The following is a 22,288-nucleotide window of genomic DNA, read 5'->3' on the forward strand; positions in this document are numbered from 1 at the left end:
GCACCCAGAGTAAGAGAACTCCAGGCAGAGGGAAAAGCGGGCGGAAAGGCTGCGGGGCAGGAATGAGCAATGTCTGTTCAAGTCAGTGTCTCTGAGGGATGGGAAGGTAGAGGATGCGTGCCAGTTGGGGTAGCAGGGGTTTTGTAGCATAAGGGCTTTGCTTTCATTCTGAGCACACAGGAGGAACGATTAGCGAGGAAAAGATATGCTCTGATTTGCCTTTAGAACAGATCCCTCTGATTGCTGGGAGGAGAGTGGACTCAGTGGAGGTGGGAGTGGAAGTGGTGAGGCCAGTGAGGAAGCTCCTGTAGGTGGTGATGGTGGCTTGGGTTCGGGAGGTGGTGATGACAGTGGTAAAAAGTGGTCAAAATCTAGATAATGTTTTGAACATGGAGCCAGCTGGACTTGCTAATGGAGTGGTTGGGTGAGATGGGGTGAGTGAGTGAACCGTGAACCGTTCGGGGCCAAACCAACTGAGTTAAGTGGTGCCATTTGTTGCGAGGATGGAAACTAAGGGGGTGGGGAGAAGTTTGGTGGTATGAGGCTCAGGCATGTGTCCAGCATTCGAAAATTTAGGGCTGGGATGCAGGACAGAGGTGAAGCCTAGAGATACGGATTTCAGAGTAATCTCCCATGTGACGAGACAATAATTTAGGATTGTCTTGTAAAAGAGAATTGGAAGACTGGTCGTTGGGAATGAGAACTGCCCACCCAACACATAGATGGAAGCAATGGTGAAAAGAATAAAAAAGACAGAAAGATTGTTTTCCCACTCTTCACAGTAGCTCCTGCAGCATGGATGCTGTCTGTGGAAGGCAGACTAGAAAAATCATAGTTCTGCCTGTTCAGAGGCTTTCCGAAAAGCTGAATGAGGAGATCACAGCAGGTAGGAGGATGGAGCCAGCACTGATAGAGAGGAGAGATTCCAGTTTGAATGAAGTAGAGATGAAAAGGAGTTTTTGGCCAGTTATGAGATTCATTGTACGCACCGGTGTTTAAGAAAATGCTTGAAAGTTGAACGTAGAAGCAAGGGCCTGCAAGAGCCTTTTGTTTTGCTGTGGGAAAGGAATAAAGGATTGTCATAAATTACGTAATTGGGTTTTGCAGAACAGGTGTCTAAATGGAGTCTATTCACATAATATGACTAAACTTTTTATAATTTTAAAGAAAAATACTTATTCTGTATTTTATGTGTTTCTAGGTGTGCTGAGAAGGGTGTGTGTGTGTGCAGGCCGCCTGTAAAACTAGTTACTTGAGGGAATTCATAAAAAATCACGTCACACATCGTAAATGATATTTGAAGTCTAAAGCTGGATGATAGTACATAGAGAAAAGAGCTGAAAATAAAACTGTCAGTGACTCCCACAGTTACGAGGTTGATAGAGAAGGAGAACTAGATGTAGGATCTGAGTAAGAGCAAATATTCTATGAATTATGCCAGTAAAATTCAACATTGAAATGATAATCCCAGATGTTAAGTAGACTTATTGTGGTGGTCATGTCATGATATATACAAATATCAAATGATTATGTTGTACATCTGAAGCTAGTATGTCAGTTATGCCTCAATAAAAATTTTTAAAAATAAAAACGAGTAAAATATTCTAAATATTTAAGAAACTTTATTTCCCTTTCTTTTTTTACACTCCACTGGTTTCTCTTTCCCTCAAAATTCCTAGAATGAGGAACAGCATATAAAAGTAACTAAGAAGAGGGGGCTTCCCTGGTGGCGCAGTGGTTGAGAGTCCGCCTGCCGAAGCGGGGAACGCGAGTTCGTGCCCCGGTCCGGGAGGAGCCCACATGCCGCGGAGCGGCTGGACCCGTGAGCCATGGCCGCTGAGCCTGCGCGTCCGGAGCCTGTGCTCCGCAACGGGAGAGGCCACAACAGTGAGAGGGGCCCGCGTACTGCAAAAACAAAAAAAAACTAAAAAAAACAATTAAGAAGAATAATAAAATGATCATCCTAAGCTTTTTGTTTTTAACAAAATTCTTTATTTTGATGCATCTTTGGCACCTCCAAAATATTAAATTCATGATTTCCTCCTCAACGCCCCCCTCAGTCCTAGTTTAGCTCAATAGATGGCGCCACACGGTTGATCACGGTACAAACATGAACGTCAACCTTACTTCCTTTTTGCTCTAATATCTCCCATATCTTGTCTGTCACCAATCCGGATGCTTTTCCCTCCCAAATACATCTGCTCAGCCTCTTCTATTCCATTCCTGCTGTCACCTCTCAGGCCAGGCCACCTAATGCAGCTGCTCAGTTGGTCCCCTAATGGGTTCAGGGCAGTGTTCTCAGGAACCAGGGGCATTTGGTAATCTGAAGACAGTTGTGATTGTCACAGATGGGCACAGGGGTGCTACTGGCATTGAGTAGGTAGAGACTTGGGGTGATCCAAACATCTTACAATGCACAGGACAGCCCTCACAACAAAGAATGATCTGGTTTAACTTGTCAGTTCTGTTGCTGTTGACAAATGTTGGCAAAGGGATATCTACTCTTTTTTTTTTTTTGTCTTTTGTATATATTTAAAAAATTTTTTTATTGGAGTATAGTTGATTTACAGTGTTGTGCCAGAATGGACATCTACTCTTACCATCTGCCTTTTCCCCTGATAAAATTTCTCCAAAGCAGTCTGTGTATTCTTCAAAATAAATATATAATTAGCATTATTTAAAAGTGAAAGGCATTTCCATGCATCACTGCAACCCCAAATGGGCATCCGCTTTAAACTAAAATGACAAATCCTATTAAATAAACTCAGTTATTTCAATAATTAATGATTGCTCCAATAGTTAACATTAGGAAAACATTCGTTATCTTAACATCCAGTAGTAGGCAATTTTCTCTGCATTAATTGCTCTATAATGAGGCTGTGTGCCTGCTCTTGTTAATTTCTCTTATAACTATTATGGGTTTTTTTTTTACATTTAAGAATATGCTCACTACTGGAACCTGCATATATGATATTCAGTGTTTAGTAATTAAACTTAATTAAAAATCCCAGTAAAACAGTAAGCACCAAGGAAATAAAAACAATGCAAACATATCACATCCACTAAACAAACTGACATCACGGAGGGAACAATAAATGAAATGATCACTGTCATAAACTGCTGCTGAAACTAGCTAAACAAAAATACTCCAAGAGGTAAAGCAACTGTACTCCAATAAAAATTAATTAAAACAAAACAAAACAAAACCAAATGCTCCAAAAGGAACGTTGAAAATAACGCGGCACGTTGTGTAAATAAAGTTAACTGCATCGTGGCTTGCCTCTCCTGGTTGGACAGTGTGAACTTAGATCCCCAGGAGATGAGGAAAAAATGCCTCTTAATTTGAGGTTGGATTTCAAATGGAACTCCGGATAAAGTTCGTCTCTTGTAACTAAAATGGATATAGCAGGGTATGACTATGTTAAATTTATGCTGTCTTTATATTAAGCAACAGCATAACCATGAACATAATCATGCCATGTGTCTGCTTAACATCCTTCAGAGGTTTTTCTTTGCCCTTTGAGTTAAGTCTAAATTCTTGACAAGAGCTTAAAAAGCTGTGCAAGGTCTAGTCTCAACACTGCCTCTCTCCTACTTCTCCAGAATTTCACCTCCCTAAACGTCTTTCAGACGCTTGCACATGTAATGCTCACTCATCCTTTTATCTCTGCTGCTTTGCAGGTGCTATTTGCTCTGTTGGGACATTCTTCTTCACCCCAACTCCCACCTTTCCTGGCAGGCTTCTCTATTGCCCTTACCCTACTTGCTTTCTGATTTAGAGTGAATATATTGTTTTGTCTGCAGTGCTGAAAATTCCCAGATGTTTCCGAGTCTCATTTAAAATTTCCAAAAGTACAACCTCCCTCCCCCGAAAAAAAAAAAAAGGCCTGAACTTCATAAGCAAAGTAATAAATATTTTATCAGTGTTTGTAAATGTGCTCCATCAATACTAAGTTTTGGTCAGGATGCAGTATTCCTCTGTTGTCCATTGCCCTTCATTTACAGTTTGGGTTTTCCACAGCAAGGTTATGCCTTGCTAGTGTATACCTGAAGGAAGCCTCCACAAACTACTGTTAATAGTAAAAGAAATGGAATCAATAAGAAATGAAAATAGAAGAGTGCATCACTAGGAAGGTTGAATCCAGAATAGACTTCAGACTCCTTCAGACATTCCATGTGATATTCTTGATCATTCAATACTTCCATAAAAGTACCTAGGGAGGATCACTTTCTTCATATGATCCTAGACCCCATGGTTTGATTCGAGTTATGCTGTTATCATCTACAAGTTAATTATTTCTGTATCATTTAAAAAAAAAAACTTTTCCAAGGTGGAATTTAATTTTCATCCTGAGGATAATGCTTTGACCTTCTCTTTTGAAGAGAAAATGTAAAAATCATCCTAATGCTTAGTGATTGGTAGGCTGTGTTGCAGACTCACCCCGTGATATCAGGAAGTCCATTTTGGCTCAGTTTGAATTCTGGTTTCCAACAGGGCTATGCCCTTGCTCTACAAGTCCTTTGAATTTTTAGCTGATACTATTAGGGAGTAAAATATAATTATCTGTCAATGAATGCTTTTCTTAAATATAATAGGAGCTTTATGACCAAAAGGAAACACTGTTGGAATTTTATTTTATTCAAACAGCAAGTCTGTATTTATGTGTAAGACATTATGCTGCACATATAAATTATGGTGTCTGAATAGGCACAGAGTCATTCTAGAGGTTAGCAGTTTAGGAAGTAAATCCTTCATATGTTAGAGGGGAGCATCTTAACTTAAGGTTCTGAAAGATGTCAATATTTGAAAGTAAAAAAGAACCAGTATCAGAGGTAGTGTACATTACTTTATATGGAAGCTAATTTTAACTGGAAAATGACTTTTGTATCCTAATCATTAAGGATATTCATCAATAATTCTTCTCTCCTTCCAAGCACATTCCAAGCACTTAAGTTACACATAGATACATGATTTGATTTGGCCAAGAGAAATAGAGCAGAAGTGATGAGGGTCTTTTCTAGGCAGAAGCCTGTTAGAACCAAGATGGGATTTTCCAAGTGCCTTTCTCCATGCTCCACTGACTGGCGATGTCCCAGATGGTGGAAGCACCACCAACCTGCATCCCTCAGTGAGGACGATGGGGCTGTGTCAAAATAAAATCTGTCATGCTGAGCCATGTGATTTGGGGGTTATTTTTTTACAATAACATAAACTAGCCTATCCTGACCAACAGACTGGGCTATTGTTACCTTACCTAGATTGAAAAAAATTCAGAACGTCAGAGTACATTTGATTCTTGGAATTTCACCATTTTATTATGAGGCCATGGGGAGAGTGTATGAGGGAACAAGTAATCAAATATCACAGAGCTATGATTTTTATATATGATACCTTTAAATGATTAAGTTGAATAAAAACAGAGCTAAAACTATTTCTTGCAATTTATTCTACTAGATATTATATTAGTTTAATTTAGTAATTGCTTAACATAATTATACCTTTATTATTTGCTTATAAACTTTAAGTATTATATCTGTCCATGTGTTTGACTCATAAGTCTTGAAACTGAAACTCCCAGGCTATTTGGTTACATATATTCAGAGTACTGGAATATGTTAGCCCTTGGAGCTAGAGTACAAAATGACTATGGTGGAGACCTTTAGAAACTAGTTATATATGAACAAATTCTCTCTAATCTTAAAATATGTTGCCTAAGGATTTTTTACAGTCTGATTTATATTATCAATTAAAAGTTTTTCATTTAGGTATTCAACTAGATGGTCAGTTTTGTTTTATTTTGTTTTGTTTATTAGGGCAAAGACTTCTCTTGGTTGGTACTGAAAAAAGTTTCTGGCTCATAGAGTGTACTCTGAAATGTATTGAATATTTGGATGCTTAGAACTACATAAATTGGCAAGTGATAACAGTCATGCTATGTGAATGGTGACCCACAAATCTGTATTAACATGACAGTGCCAAGGAACTAATGATTTTTCTTTCTGAAATAGAGGCATAGCATAAATCCACATTTGTGGAGATAGCTAGTTTTGGGGAGCTCATTTGGAGTAAGCTCTCATTTTGATCACAGAGAGCACATTTCTGGTTAATACTGTGATTTCTTAAGTTCAGAGAAACATAATGGTAGCTAAGAGGTTTGGAAGGGTGTCACAGTGAAACCTACCAGGGTGTCTTTTTATCTAATTGTGGCAGTTGCTTAACTCAAAAAAAAAAAAAAAAAAAAAAAACGGAAAAGAAAAAGAGTACGCAGTCTGGAGCATGGACCTTCAGGTCCAGAGGAATTAACATTAGACAGACGGTGAACTAGAGAGAACTGCCCAGCAGTTAGTAGTTTTGCCGTGTGAATTCAATGCTAATATATTCACTCATGCATAGCAGTTTAGTTGAGGAGTTCAACACAGAGTTGGGTGCTTGAAAAAAGAACATCTTGTCTTCAGTACTGCAGCCTTTATTTAGGGGGTTCTGATGTTTATGTCATCCAGATTCTACAGCTTCATGGGCTTGGATTAGTTCTTTAAAGCATCTAGAATGGTGCCCTGTGGATAATAGGAGTAGCTGATTTGGGGGCAAGTCTATGTTCCAAGCACTGTACTAGATATTTTACTTACATCACCTAATTTAATCCTCCCAATAACCTCATAATGTACATATTTATTCTTCCATTTAATGAGTTTATGAAATTTCTATTATTTGCCAGGGACTATTAGACACTGGTATAATCACTCCCATTTTACAGATGAGAAAATTGAGACCCAGAAAAGTTTATTTAACTTTGCTATGGTTACTGTGGTAGGCCACACCCCCCACCCCACCCTGCCAAGATGTCCATGTTCTAATTCCCAGAACCTGTGAATATGTTACCTTACATGGCAAAAGGCACTTTGCAGAAGTGGTTAAGGTTAAGGACTTTAAATTGAGAGATGAACTTGGATTGTCCAGGTGGTCCCAGTCGAATCATATGGGTCTTTATGTGCAAAGAACTTTTCTGGCTGTGGTTAGGAAGAGATGTGATGACAGAGGAAGGGTCAGAGATGTGACATTGCTGGCTTTGAAAATGGAGAAAGGGGGCCAGGAGCCAATGGGTGTGGTGGCATTTAGAGGCTGGAAATGGCAGGAAGCCATTATCCTCTGTGGCCTCCAGAAATGAATGCAGCCCTGCAGACACTTTGATTTTAGCCCAGTGAGATCTGTGTTAGGTCTCTGACTTACAGAACTATAAGGTAACAAATTTGTATTGTTTTAAGCTACTATGTTTGTGACAATTTGTTATGGCAGCAATAGAAAACTAATGCAGTTCCACAGACAGTGTTAGAACCAGGATTTTATACTAGGTCTGTCTGACTCAAAAATGTGTTCTTTTTGTTAAGTAATACTGATGAACATAAATTGTAGCCAAGAAAGTGCCTTTCGTCTAGTTTTTGACTAAACAGCCTCCAGTTCCCTTTTCCCTCTTTCCAGCTGACAATCGTTTTGAATATTTACTCCTTCCTTATTGGATATGGTGGATTTGTTAATTTAAAAACCTCACATTGGGCTTCCCTGGCGGCGCAGTGCTTGAGAGTCCACCTGCCGATGCAGGGGACACGGGTTCGTGCCCTGGTCCGGGAAGAGCCCACGTGCCGTGGAGCGGCTAGGCCCGTGCGCCATGGCCGCTGAGCCTGTGCATCTGGAGCCTGTGCTCCGCAGCGGGAGAGGCCACAACAGTGAGAGGCCTGTGTACCAAAAAAAAAAAAACCAAAAAAAAAACCCTCACATTGCTCTGAGGGGTGGATGTGCCACACAAAACAGGTCCCAGGTTGCAGACTTTCTCCTGGGAATTTGAATCTTTGCTGGTATATCAGTTAACAGTATTTATGGGAGCAAACCATACATTCATAGTATACTTTACTGATACAAATTTATGATAGATAAAAGTGAAAAAAAATTATCTCATGTTTGTGCTTTCAGGAAAGTAAAGGAATTAATCTGAGGCAAGAAATTGGGAGAAGGACAGACTCAAAGGGCTAAGCCAGCATTGAAGCCTGCATTTGTCCTAGATTTTCTGTTCATTCTTGGGGATCTAGAATGGGTATTTCATGGTCATATTTGTGGGAAACAAAAGATAAAGATAGGACCCGAGGATGAGGTCTGATTGCATAGCCTCTCCTCGCACCTGCTGCAACTCACATACAATAAAGTTGAGTTTCCAAAAGCGATTGCTTTAGTTGGTAAAGCTGAAAAACAACACTCACCCCACAGAAGGAGATAGTGGGTATGTCTGTCTGTTTTAGCTTTGGCTCTAAGCAAATGAGCAAAAGACAAATATCTCATGGGCACTTGGGGCGAGCATTTACATTATCTGTATGGTCCCCAAAGCTCCAGGTTGGAAATCTAGTTTAAAGTGGTCTTAGCTTGTTAGCGTTTCATGTATTTATTAGAAGTAAACGGAAGTCCTCTTGAAGGAGTACAATACCAGCGTATGCCTCGAAGAATTTCCACAGAGGGAAACCTTCCAGTTTACCAATTCTTTCTGTACTGTACAGTCTAGTATTTGAGTTTCTAATTTCAGTTATTACATTTTTCATGTCTCTAAGTTTTGCTTTTTTCTAATCCACCTGGGCAAGTTTGATGGCATTGTTCCCCATATCATACGTCCATACAGTCTTTTATTTCCGTGAACATACTAAGCACAGTGATTTTATAATTCTAATATCTATAGTCATTGCAGGTCTGTTTCAGTGGTTTTCTGCTTCTCCTGACAAAGGGGCTTATTTCCTATTCTATTTAGTGATTTTTTTAATCATCAGAGTCAGGTTGAAGGTCAAAGATAGAAAAAGATAAAGTCACTCAAATTCTTTTGTCCCCCTGTCCACCCCCCAGCACTGGCATAACTATATTAATGTCTATATTAAAGTAGATTTCTAGGGCATAAAGCATTTCTAGAGACAAAGAGGATCACAATGAATGGAAGTTTCAAATCATCAGGGAGATGCAACATTCTAAGCCTGAATGCTGCTAATAACATAGTCTTGAAATATATAAAACAAAAATTTGCACATTATAAACATAAATTGAAAAGTCTACAATCATAGTGAAATTTTAACACTCCTCTCTCTGTGAGTGTTAAGATAAGCAGATGATTTGGACAACATAATTGTTACAAACTTTGATATTTCAGTGGCTCAAAATAAGTTTATTTTTTCTTTCAGTAGCCTAATACAGGTGTTCCTAATTGGTAAGAAGGTGTGTATAGCACATGGGGGCTCTTTACAGTGTGGTCATTCAGGGACCCAGGACAATAGATAGTCTCAGCACCTAATTTCCAAGATCACCCTGAGTATCAAAATCTAGCCAGTGGACAGGGGAAGGAAGCACGAACAGTCACATGGGAAGTTTATATGGGATAGCCTAAAAGTGGCTTGTTTCCCTTCCATCCTTATTTCATTTGCCAGAGTTCAAACATATGGCTACAGTAACTGCAAGGAAGGCTGAGAAATATAAGCTCATCTAAGCCAAAGATCAATATTTTAAAAAGTGGGCTGCATTTTTACACCAAGTACTAAAAGTTAGAAAAGTCAAAGTTAATGGTACCATTTACAATAGCAGCAAGAATGTGTCGTATCAGACTTCTACCAAAAAATATGCAAGTTGTTGGAAGACTTACAGAAGATCTGAATAAATGGAAAGATGTATTATGTTCATGGATAGGAAGAGTCAATATGATAAAGATGTCAGTTCTTCCAAAACTGATCTATGGATTCAAATCAATTAAATCAAAATAGGGATTTCTGTGGAATTTCAGAAGCTCACTCTAAAGTGTGTATGAGGATGCAGTGGGTGAAGAATAGTCGAAATGCCCCTCATGAGGATAAATCAGGTGGTGGTGGTGGGATTTGTCTAGCAGAGAGTAGGAATTAATATAAAGCTATACTGATTAAAATCATGTGGTATTGTCACAGGGTATACAACAGACTGATGGAGTTGAATACAAGGTCCAGAAACAGATCTAAGTGTGTTTGGAAACCTGATTTATAGCAGAGCTGACACTGCATATCATTTAGCAAAGATGAACTGTTTAGTAAATGGTGCTGGGAGAGTTACCCGTGAGGGAAAATCATTGTGGCTCTATACATACCACCAAACATACACAAAGATCAATCCTAGATAGATCAAAGACATAATGTGAAAGACAGATCTTTAAAATGTTTAGAAGAAAATACAGGAGACTATCCTATGATCTCAAAGTCGGAAAGGATTTTTTAAAAGCAATAGAGAAAAGTGCTAAACATTAAGGCTAACTTATATAAAAGTAACAATGTTAAAACAGAGAATCTCTGTGCATCAAGATACCTAATAGAGGTTATAATACAAGTAATAAATTGTAAGATGATATTTCCTGCACACTTAACTATTTGTTAAAGTCCATAATACATAGACATTATGGCTCAGGAAGAAAAGATAAATGGTCTGATAGAAAAATGGACAAAAGACCTATCTATTAAAGACCTACCTATTTAACAGAACAGTAAATACAGACATATGAAAAGTGCTAATCTCATGAGATATTTTATACCTATAGTTAGAACTCAGGAAAAAGCAAAAATGGGAGACTTCAACTTTCTCTTCATAAATAAGTTAATTTTTTTTCACTCTTGCACACCATCCTCCTCCCCGTCTTCTTCATCAGCCATCTTCCTCTTTCTCCTCCACTGCTTAGCACGACAGGCTGGTAAGTAAAATGCAATTTTTTGTTAATACAATTAGTTTTAATTAATTAATCTATTATTTATTTATTTTTTGGTGTGTTGGGTCTTTGTTGCTGCACGTGGGCTTCTCTCTAGTTGCGGCGAGCAGGGGCTACTCCTCGTTGCCGTGCACAGGGATCTCATTGCGGTGGCTTCTCTTGTTGTGGAGCACGGGCTCTAGGTGCACAGGCTTCAGTAGTTGTGGCTTGCGGGCTCAGAAGTTGTGGCGCACAGGCTTAGTTGCTCCACGGCATGTGGGCTCTTCACGGAATAGGGCTAGAACTCGTGTCCCCTGTATTGGCAGGCGGATTCTTAACGACTGCACCACCAGGGAAGTCCCTAAAATGCAATTTTGAAAGTCTCAAGTGGGTTTGCTTCCTTTCTGAGAGTAGGTGCTGCTTCAGACACGATTTGGGTCAATTTCCAAATTTTTGCCCTTATCTCAACTGAATGAGTCATGCTTGTCCATTCAGTGGAGACAAAAAGAGGAAATTGATCCATTCCCATTGTTTAAAAATCACCAAGTTTATAATTGCACATCTCAAACTATCTGATTTTTAACAATAGAGAGAGAGACTCAGGTTAAGAGAATTATTTGGCTTAGTGTATTGATTTCATGCCTGTGGCCTTTCATGCACCCCGTTATATTATTATTCCAGGAAACTAGTTTCTTGTGCTACCATTTGTCATTTTCTATATGTGAATAATCAGTTCACTGTTCCCCCAACACTTGAAGTTTTGACACAAAATCTGATACCATGGCAGCCACTTAAATTTTATTGTCAAGGGCAAAAAAACAGTTCTGACTTAGCTATGAGAAGAAATAATCTTTCTGTATTTGCTTACTCAGAGAGTTCAGGTTCACTGGAGGGCCTCATCTTCTTTGCTCTAAGGGTCTGGAATAGAGGAAATCCTCTCCCTCCCAGAGAGATTCATTAGTTCCAGAGAGTAAAGGTGTATGTTGTCACCTACCTGCTCAAGAGGAACACTGTTAACGTTTAGTTATTTTGAAGGGGACAGTGCAAGGAGGTCACGGTGATGTTTGGAAAAGGAGAAAAACGTCATAATGCATGATTTATAGTCAGATTTGGACATAGGCTGGTTTTTCTTTTTATTTTATACTATGTGATTTCTGCCATTCACAAATTCTATATTCCGGCTCTTCTTCCAGTTCATAATTCATTCAGTTTTCAACACATCTATTGAGCACCAATTATATGCCAAGTCTCCTCTGGGTGTTTGTGATACCTGAGTGAACAAAAATAACAAAGATCCGTGTCTTCACGGAGCTTGCATTCTGATGGGGGAAGCCTGGCAATGAACAATAAACATAATGAATAAGTGAATTTAATGGAATATTGGTCATTGATGTGTATTGTAGAGAAAAGAACTAGAGCAAGATAAAGGACACTGGATTGTTGACAGGAGGTGGTTGTAATCTTCAAGACGGTTTTCAGGATAGGCCTCCATAGAAAGGAGACGTCTGACTTAACTTATGTTTACTGGGGGGCGGGGGGGAGGGTAAGGGCTGGGGAGAGGGATAGTTATGGAGTTTGGGATTGACATGGACACACTGCTATATTTAAAATGGTTAACCAACAAAGACCTACTGTACAGCACAGGGAACTCTGCTCAATATTCTGTAATAACCTAAATAGGAAAAGAATTTGAAAAAGCATAGATACATGCATATGTATAACCGAATCACTTTGCTGTACACCTGAAAGTAACACAACATTGTTAATCAATAAAGGAAAAAAAAAAAAGAAAGGGGACATCTGAGCAGAAATTAAAGGCGGCAAGGAAGTGTGCCAGGCTGATAATCTGGAAAGAGAGTTCTAGACAGAGGGAATGGTCTGTGTAAAGGCCCTGGAGCAGAGTGTGCTTGGAGCACTGAGGGACAGCAAAGAGGCCAGAGTGTCTGGAGTGGAGTGAGCACAGGTGGAAGTGATAGGAGATGAATCCTGAGAGTGAAGGGCAGGGAGTGGAGGGAGGGTTGAGAGTGGGTGCAAGGCAGGTTATTAGAGCTTTCCTGGCCATCAACCATAACATGCGCTTTTGCTCTAAGTTAAATGGGTGCCTATGGTAAGAACAGACTAGGGAGCAAGAGAGCAAGGAGACCAATTAGGATTCTGTTGTGTCGCCAAGGAGATGCTACTGACGGGGGCTAACAGTGGAAGGAGTGAAGGTGGACAGTGTTTTCTGACAGCGTGGATGTAGGATTTAAGAGAAAGATCCAAGTCAAGCACGACTTCAAGGTTTTGGGTCTGACCAGCGCCAGAATGTTGCCTTTGACGGGAACGGTGGACGGCAGGCAGAGCAAGTTTGGGGGATGGGGGAAGATCAAGACTTTGATTCTGGATATTTTAAACTTGTGCTGCCCATTGGAAATTTACATGGTACTGAAGAGAGAAGTGTGGGCTGGAGAGATCCATGTGAGACTTGATATAGTGGTTGCATTTAAAGTTGGGAGTCTGGGCCCAGGGAATGATTAAGGATAGAAGATAGGTGATGGAGTTCCTGGGGCACTCCAGGATTGGGAGGTCAGGGTGACAAAGGGCCACTAGCAAAAGATGGAGATGGAGGAGCCAAGGTGGTGGGACAGAACCCAAGGGACTGTGGGGTCTGGTAGCCAAGTGAAGAGAGTGCGTGCGCTAAGGTGGTGGGAGAACTCAGTTGTGTTAAAAACTGGTGAGAAGGTCAAGTACCTAGAGGACCGAGAACTGGCCTTTGGATTGAACAGTGGGGGGTTCTGGTAACCTTCATAAATAAGGGCACTTCCATTGGTGTGATGGGTGATGAAAGCCCATAAGATGTAGGTTGAAGAGAAATGGGAGCAAGCAATTAGAGGCAGTGAAATAGCAAGGAGAGACAACTCTTGAAGATTTTTGCAAAGAAATATGGCTGTAGTTGGCAGGGGGAGACTTTTTTTGCTCTGTTTTTATTTGATTGTTATGAGAGAGAGAAATGATGCAGGACAAAGAGAGGAGTTTTCAATGCTTGTTTCCTTTTCTACCACGACTATCACTGTCTCCTTTCCTCAGGCCATTTTTCCTTAAAATGCATTTGTTTCTTGTATATCTGGCCAACACAAACTTTGGAACTTTACCAATCAGCACCTCTCTTCACAATAGGGCAAAAATGGTTCAAAATGTAAAAAGAAGAATCTGTGGACAGCCTGCAGCAGGTAATGGATGAAGCACCTCAGATTTTAATAAACTTTGATTAAACATGAAAGCCCAATTTTTAAAGATTTAAAGAGTGTGTAGTTTACAATTCTAGGAAGAAAGCTTGGAAATAATGAGGATGTCTTCTCATCTGACGATCTAGAGCCATTTAGAAGGGCCCAGAGGAGTTTACCTTCTCTGGTCAAATGTAGAAGAGCGATTTGCTGCATTGTAGAATTCACCTTCAGTGCTGGTGGCTGCTGTGGTCATTAGTTACCAGAAGCTGGAGATAGAATTGACGCTTTATAGAAAGTACCAGAGAGTGAAGACAAGTGCCTAGAATAGTCTCATAAGATTGCTGCTTTGAATCCTCTTCTGTGACCTTCAACAAGTCATTTAACCTTCATGCTGAACAATCCATCAAGTTCACTGTTAGATCTGAGTGTCCATGCTTTCATGTCTCTGATTTCCCAAGTTAACGATGCTCGACTGTTTGCACTCCTTAGGACACCACTGTCTTGTAATCATGGCAGGATTTTAGGTGCAGGATGTCTAGTGTTTGGGTCATTTGGTAAAATGTAACAAGGCGCACAGCTATTTTAAGAGCATTTTTGCATGGCTGTGGAGGGATTTCTTGTCTTTTCTGTTCCCCTCCTCTTTTTTTATTATTTATTTTAATTTATTTTTGGCTGTGTTGGGTCTTTGTTGCTGCGTGTGGGCTTTCTCTAGTTGCAGTGAGCAGGGGCTACTCTTCGTTGCGGTGCACGGGCTTCTCATTGCGGTGGCTTCTCTTGTGTGCAGCACGGGCTCTAGGCACATGAGCTTCAGTAGTTGTGACATGTGGGCTCAGTAGTTGTGGCACTCGGGCTCTAGGGCGCAGGCTCAGTAGTTGTGGTGCATGGGCTTAGTTGCTCTGCGGCATGTGAGATCTTCCCGGACCAAGGATCAAACCCGTGTCCCCTGCATTGGCAGGTGGATTCTTAACCACCGCGCCAACAGGGAAGTCCCTTCCCTCCTCCTAAGGAAAATGAAAAATATTTTCAAGTTGAGATCTTAACAATGGAAGGGTGACTGTTCGGTGACAATGTGTTTCGAAGATGCCTTGGAAAGAGGTATTTTGGAACTTTCAAAAAAGTCCTAATTTCCTTTCAGCTTAAACATCTCAAAGTCTCAGAGCATTGGCCGTTTCCTACACCTTGGGAGTACATCTTGCATTCTGAAGCTTGAAGTTTGGAAGTGCCAATTAAGGAGTAAAGACATAAAGAATATGAAAAAATAAGAATAACTTGTGCTAATAACTATCATCAACATTGCTTTTGTGAAAATAAATTTCACAAAGCAACATCTATCCCCAAGTGATTACTTCAGATATGCTAGGAACTGTGAGGACCTTTTAATAACCTTCCACACTTAACTGATTCGGTGCTTATAATTTGATACCGGCCAAGTGCATCACAAGAGAACCCAGCAGCAGAGCCATAAAACCTTTGATTTATGTCTTGGGGCCATCTGAAGTGAAATTGCTTTCTCTTTGTGGGCTGGAGAGAGAAAGAGACCTTATCATTGGTAGGAAAGAGATTTGAGCTTTGTAGTTTCCAAGGAAGATCAATTTTCATTTATTAATAATATCTCATTATGTGGTCCTTAAGTAGAGGATAAATAATTCTTCCTGTATCATGGGATTCCATGGCACTTTTAAGTGCTTTTGTTAAGTGCTTTCTCATTTAGTTAGAGAAGAGTAAAGTAGCTGCTGAAGATTCTTCATTTTAAGACCTGGTGACAAATTATTGCTCACCTGTAGCTTTTCTGGGCATATGCTTAGGGAAGGGAGGGTGGCTAAGGGAAAATGCAATTATATTCTCTTTTCATGGCTAGGAAGCACCAGTGTGAAAACTTTCGTGTAAGCCTGATTCTTAAAAAAAAAAAAAGCTTTGTGGCAGGGCAGTTGATTAAGAGGAAGAGTATTGAGCATGATGACCTTTCTACAATGACAGAGAAAGATGAAATTGGTTTGAAGTTAAAAAAAAAAAGAGCAAAAATAAATAGAGAGATTCAACCTTAGACAGTCTAAGGTTGCTATGGAAGGTGACTTTTTCCTTCCCTAGTGATTGGAAAAATTCTTAGCCATTCTTGGAAATGGCTCAGTATGGTTACCAAGTTCTAGGGAATCTCAAAGACAGAAGGGGAAAACTAAATGATCCCTTGTGATTTCTACCGGCCCAGTGATCTAGTTTATAAACCCAGACATATGTAGATAGTATATCTAACTTTATAGAAATCTAGAAAGAATGGACTGTTAGAGAACAACCTGAATTTCATCTGCAGGTTATATAGCTTATGAGGAATGAGATTTCCTTTCTGTTGCCCTGCATGATCCTAACAGATTATTTATTCCAAGCCAACGGTGGCAACTTGGAGTGAATATTGGTGTCTGCCTGTATTGAGAAGGATTTCTGAGGTCACATCAATTTCAGTGGGAAAAAAGGCCTTGGTTGATTAGTGATGTCAGGAGGGAGGGGTATGGGCAGTGTGTGGTGTGTCCCCTATCCAGATCCTAGATCAGAGGTTGGCAAACTTTTTCTGTCAAAGGCCAGATACTAAATATTTAAGACTTTGCAGGGCTGGTCACTTTGCAGTATGGTCACTTACTCATCGCTGCCATTGTAGTTGCAAAAGCAGCCATCGACAGCCTGAAAATGAAAACAAATGAGAGTAACTGTGTTCCAATAAAACTTTATTTACAAAAACAGGCAGCAGACCAAATTTAGCCCACGGACGGTAGTTTGCTGATTCCTGTTCTGTAGACTTAGCCAAGACTAGCCTGAGTCAGAGTGTCTAGCTCTCTGCTAACGCCTTCATATATTCTCAAGACACTCTCATCTTTGTTTAGATGCTTCACAGCCTAAAGTATCTATCTTGCTTTCACCGAGATTGTTTCACACAAATTTTCCCAGGGGTAAATGCTACAAAAAGGAAGAAACTTGTGTTAGAATAAGAGCTGATGCTTTGTCAAGGGAAGTATTTAGGCAGCACAACTTGAAATGCATGTGTACGTTTCTGGGGGAGTTGTCAGAGCATAAAATTAGGTCTAGTTGAGAAGGAATGCAAGCCCCAAGGTAGGACTAAACTGAGACAGCAGGATGAAGAAAATTAACAGTGGGATAACTTATGAGCTTCAAACGTACAATATTTTTCATAGGAATTAGGGCCTCCTGAGAATACTTTATGCAGTTTATTCAACCTTTATTGCTTGAGTAGATTAGAAACTCATCCTGTACAATCTGAATGAAATGACTCCAATTATAACAATATCTTCTATTATTATGCCTCCCAAATCCTGCCAGGTCACACCTGCACTGGCCTGACTCTGAACAGAGTGCCATTGTGAGCATGCTTCCTAGAAAGGAAACTTTAATCCATTCCTTGTCAAAAGGAAATTCTAGTTTCCTGCCAAGGCAGTTGTACATTGTGGCCTAAGGTTAAGCCAGCTGATAAGTTTCTGTGTTACAAGCTTTGAGCAATGTGGGCTGAGCTGTTGAAAATCTTCTTCCTCTAAAATTTATTAAAATGCTTGAGATTTCCAAAATTATAATCAGTCTTTAAACCACTGCATCTAAAACATGTAAAACAAGGGCACAGAGTAAGAAGGAAAGTAAGAAAAGATGCTTCAGGAAAACTTTTCCTCGTTTTAGCAGAGAAAAATGGGAATAATAACATGGCTTTGAATTAGGCATGTCAGTTACAAGAAAGATGCCAAAATTCTTTTCGAGAGGGGGAAGACTTCCAATTTTATGATGAATCTGATATTCAAGGTCTTCGTTGTTACTAGTTTTATGGCCTCATCTTTCCAATCTCAATAATTCACAGTTGTGAAATAGAAATCACTCCTGATTGGAAGTGAAGGATATATTTGGAGCTAATACAGAGAACAATAAATAGTACAGGAGGTAGAGAGAATTGGACGCCATGGATATATGGCAGAGTTCAATTTTTTACATTGTATCTCAGATGTGCACTAAAGCTAGTATCCCTCATTTGTCTACAATTGGGGATGGTGGGAAAAAGTCACCAGAACCCTTATTTTTACTACTAGTAGAAAAAAAACCAAACTTAGCCTTAAAGGTCTTCAGTCAGTTTAATAGTCAAATTTCTTATCAGGGCTGTTTGTTTCTTTACTACAAAAAAGTCTCCCTTTATCTTTTTTCCGTTGCAGTTTGGCATCACACACATAGAGAAGCCTCACAGTCTGTAGGGAGAGAGTTCCTTGGTACAAGTGCCGTGCTTCTCTGCCAGACCCTGCTGACATCTGCTTTATCCCTGGTCTCTGGGTTTTGGCATCTGTCTTTATTTCATGCCCTATTGAAGTGACTGTTGTTACTTGAGGTCTCTACTCTCTATATGATCAGAGACAGCCTTCTCTGCCCCACCCAACTGTGATATGAGCCCACCTTGGTTCTGGTTAGCATACGGCTTCTGAGTCCTAACCAAGACCTCTCTCCAGCCCCTGCCTGGGGCTACTGACACAGGATATGATCAGAAGCTATAAGGACTTAGGGTGCAAAGTAGGTAGACCAGTATATTTGATACCATGTTCAAATTTGGTTTCTCCAGACCCTGGGGGTGGATGAGCCTTCAGTTGAGGAGAACTTGGAGGGGCAGGGAAGTTGCAGGCAGGTAAACAGGATCAGGGACATAGCTGCCCAAGTGTTATTTTATTAAATTGCCTCAGAGGCTGCCTACAGCCCCCAGAAACTTTGTTACACCGTAGTATTTGATTGACATGTGAATATAAGAGCTGGAAGGGATCCATTCATTTACATGTTCATTTCTAATGAATGAATATTTATTGACTCTCTATTATTTGCCTGCATTGGGTGCTGAGGATACATTGGTGAAAAAAATAGAGCAAGTTGAAGGAAGAGTTGTGTTCTTGAAAGAAGAGTTAGACAAATACAGATACTCATGGAGCTGTGATAGGGGTTTGTGTGTAGAAGCACATAGGAGGGGCACCCAGTTAATCTAGTCTGGGGGGCCATGGAAGGCTTTTAGCTGGTGTAACCTTCTCATTTTACAGTGGAAGAGCAGAAGTGAATTATTCCACATCACCTAAAACATGGTCTTACATCTTCTGCAGCGAGAACATTATCCTCTAGGTGGTGCTAGGGACTTGATTAGGCAAAGCCTGGCAAAGCTCTAGATGGCACCAACGACCCCACCTCCTACCTTCATCCGGGTGTGGCTGCACAAAATCTTATCTCCTCTCAAGGCCTCCAGGTGACCTGAGCACAGACATGCAATTTCCACGAATGACTGGCATGTGAGCTCAGATCACTTCTACATTTGCAAGCCTGCCTTCTTGCTTGTCTTATAAAAGATGGTGGGGTTTTAGGGGGGACAGGGCACCCCTCCTGTAGCCCAACCCATGTCATGTCCTGCCCTCCACATAACCTCTCCTCGGGATGCTGACAATTTGGAGGACTGTATGCCTAGTCTTATACACCCCGTGCTTGTAAGGTTCCCTGATAAAGTCACGCCTGACTTGTGCTTTTCTCTATCCTTCCATGCTTACATCTACATCTTCCATAGCATTCAACGCATAGGCAAATGTTCAGGATCAACCTCTGAACAGGTGTGTAAGCAAACCAGCACAGATCCAGAATTAGATAAGCACTGCTCAGGGTTATCCACAGATGGGAAAGTTGAGGAGCGTGGCACTCCTTCCATCTGGTAACCTCTGTTAGGAAATTAAATAACCCACAAGTATGCGCTAAGTGTTCTGGTCAGCTTAGGTGAGAAGGAAAAGTAAAAGATGTAACACATATTCTCTTGTACTGCAAAAGCTATTTAGTGGAACAACCATGTAGTGCTGGAAACAGGAGACCCATGATTAAATTTCAGTTCTGCCACTCTGAGTTTGTCACTTAACGTTTTGACATCTTTAAAAATTGGCTAATATTAAGAATATTTAAAGTTGTTGTGCTAACTAAATAAAAAACAAACTAACATAGCAGCATAACACAGAGCCTGGAACAGAACTAGTGCTTTGTAAATGTTTACCAAATTCAAAACACTAACACATACGCATTAATAGTAAAGAACCCCAAACAGCCCAAAAGACAGCATACAATCAAGTGCTAAATTGTGTGGAACACAGTGGAGGAAGTCATGAAGGCTTATTCACAAGTGGGCTTGATGAAAAATTAGCTGTCACGTTGGGGTAATGAATTTCACATGGATGCAGTCAGGCTGCAGCCATTTGGATGCTGAATCCATAATTTTAGTTTTACATCAGGTAAAAAGTATTTACATTTTTCCTGATTTTAAAAGCAATATGGACACATTGTAGAACATATGAGCAATACAGAAATGTTTAAAATCAAATCAACTATAAAATTCATTTCTAGAGATAACCATTATAATATTTTTAAAATGTATACATATTTTGTATGTATCCTGCTTTATATATCCTGCTTGTTTTTTACTTACATCGTATGGTGAGAAATTTCTCATTTCTTTTTAAATTATTGAAAAACTACATTTTTAATAGATGTGAAACACAGTATTTCATTTATGGATGTGCTGTATTGTATTAATTATTCTCTTTTTCTGTTAGAAATGTTTCTTTTCTTTTTTCTCTTTTTTGTTTGGGGTTTACATCTCTGAGATTCAGTCTTTGTCAGTATTTGAGATCATTTCCGTAGAATAGAATCCTAGAGGTAGAATTGAATTATCAGTCAAAGTGTATGAACATTTTAAGATTCTTAATATGAATTTCCAAATTGCTTTCCAGAAAAGTTGTACCAGTGCATATCTATTAGATACAATTTATGAGCAAGCCACACCCTCACATGGAAGGGTAATTATTATTTTTAAATTGGCAATTTGATAAATGAAAAATAGTATTTAAAAATGTATGTTTCCTTGGTTTAGAATGAGACTGAATTTTTTTTCTTAATTTTCTTTACCCCTTTAAATATTAAGGTAGTACTGCTTTATTTTTGATTTGTGACTTGTATTTACATAACAACCCATTTAAATTTTAAAAAGGATTCTCTGCTGTGTATTTTTAAATTTGTCAATAAACTATAAAATGTTATCTTTTGAGACTCAGACAAGATTATACTACTTTGATTTTCTCGAGCCAAAGGTAGAATTTATTTTTATAACATAAGATTTGGTCTAGTTTATTTTTATCACTGTTTTCTTTACATTTTTGATATAATAAATAAAATGTATAAATACATATAATATATTGGGTGTTTATATAAAATACAATGTGTATATTTACACTGTATCTATAAACAAATATATACATTATTGACAATGTTCATTTCCAAACAAGATTTATAACCATTAATTATTTAAACTTATTTTAAAACAGTAACATAGGCAGTTTATTTTGTCTTTTCCTTTTCTTTACCCATGAATAATAATGTAGGGAAAAATTTCTTAGATTAAAACATTTTCCTGCCAAAATTATGTTGACATGGCTCTGTTGAAATCTGGTATTTATTTCATAAAAGTCTGAGGCCAATTTGATTTTTATTTCTTTTCAGATAACCTTTTTTCTAAAAATCTGGATCCTTGACCTATTTCTTCCTGTTAACCAATAATTATGAAATATCTGGATGTGGGGCTTTTTCTCATTAATTTTTCTTAATATGTGATGAGTCCTTTGCATCTATATACTTTGTATTTTTTTCTCAGACGTTTTTCCCTCAGAGTTTTTAATACCCATTATTAGCTTATGGGGTTCTAGAGGTCCACTTTTTTTTTTTTTTTTGCTGCACCACGCAGCATGTGGGATCTCAGTTCCCCAACCAGGGATCGAATCTGTGCCCCCTGCAGTGGAAGCACAGAGTCTTAACCATTGAGGATGTCCCCCTCTAATTTTCACTCTTAATAGCAAGTTTCTGGGAGCTTCTGCTCTAGGATTGCATTCTTCCGGTGTGGATGGGAAACTCCACCTCAAAGTTTTAAGGACGTGTTTCTTGACAGTACAGGGGCAGGTACTTGGGCAGAGCAGGCCACTGAGGCAGGATCCAGTGGAAGTCTCAAACTCCAAGTCCTCTATGAACTGTTGTCTGACCATCCTCCATGCAGGAGGTAATGGGCAGATGGCGGTGGCAGGGACATTCTGGGCTCTGTGTGGGAATGGGCAGGACATGAACACAGGGAAATCGGAGCCAGTTTCCTACAAAGGGGCAGATCAAGGAGCTGGGGGGAAGATCTGACGTGTCTGGTTCCAGGGAATCAGTGGAGACCAAGAATGAGATCCAAGAAAAAGTTTTGCCTAGTGAGTTGATAAAAGGAAGTGATCACGTTAAAGAGGCAGAGCCCAGCCAGATTATGGATTAAAAGTATACCTGACCAATACA

The sequence above is a fragment of the Phocoena sinus genome, chromosome 21 (assembly GCF_008692025.1).
Source record: "Phocoena sinus isolate mPhoSin1 chromosome 21, mPhoSin1.pri, whole genome shotgun sequence".
NCBI lineage: Eukaryota > Metazoa > Chordata > Mammalia > Artiodactyla > Phocoenidae > Phocoena > Phocoena sinus.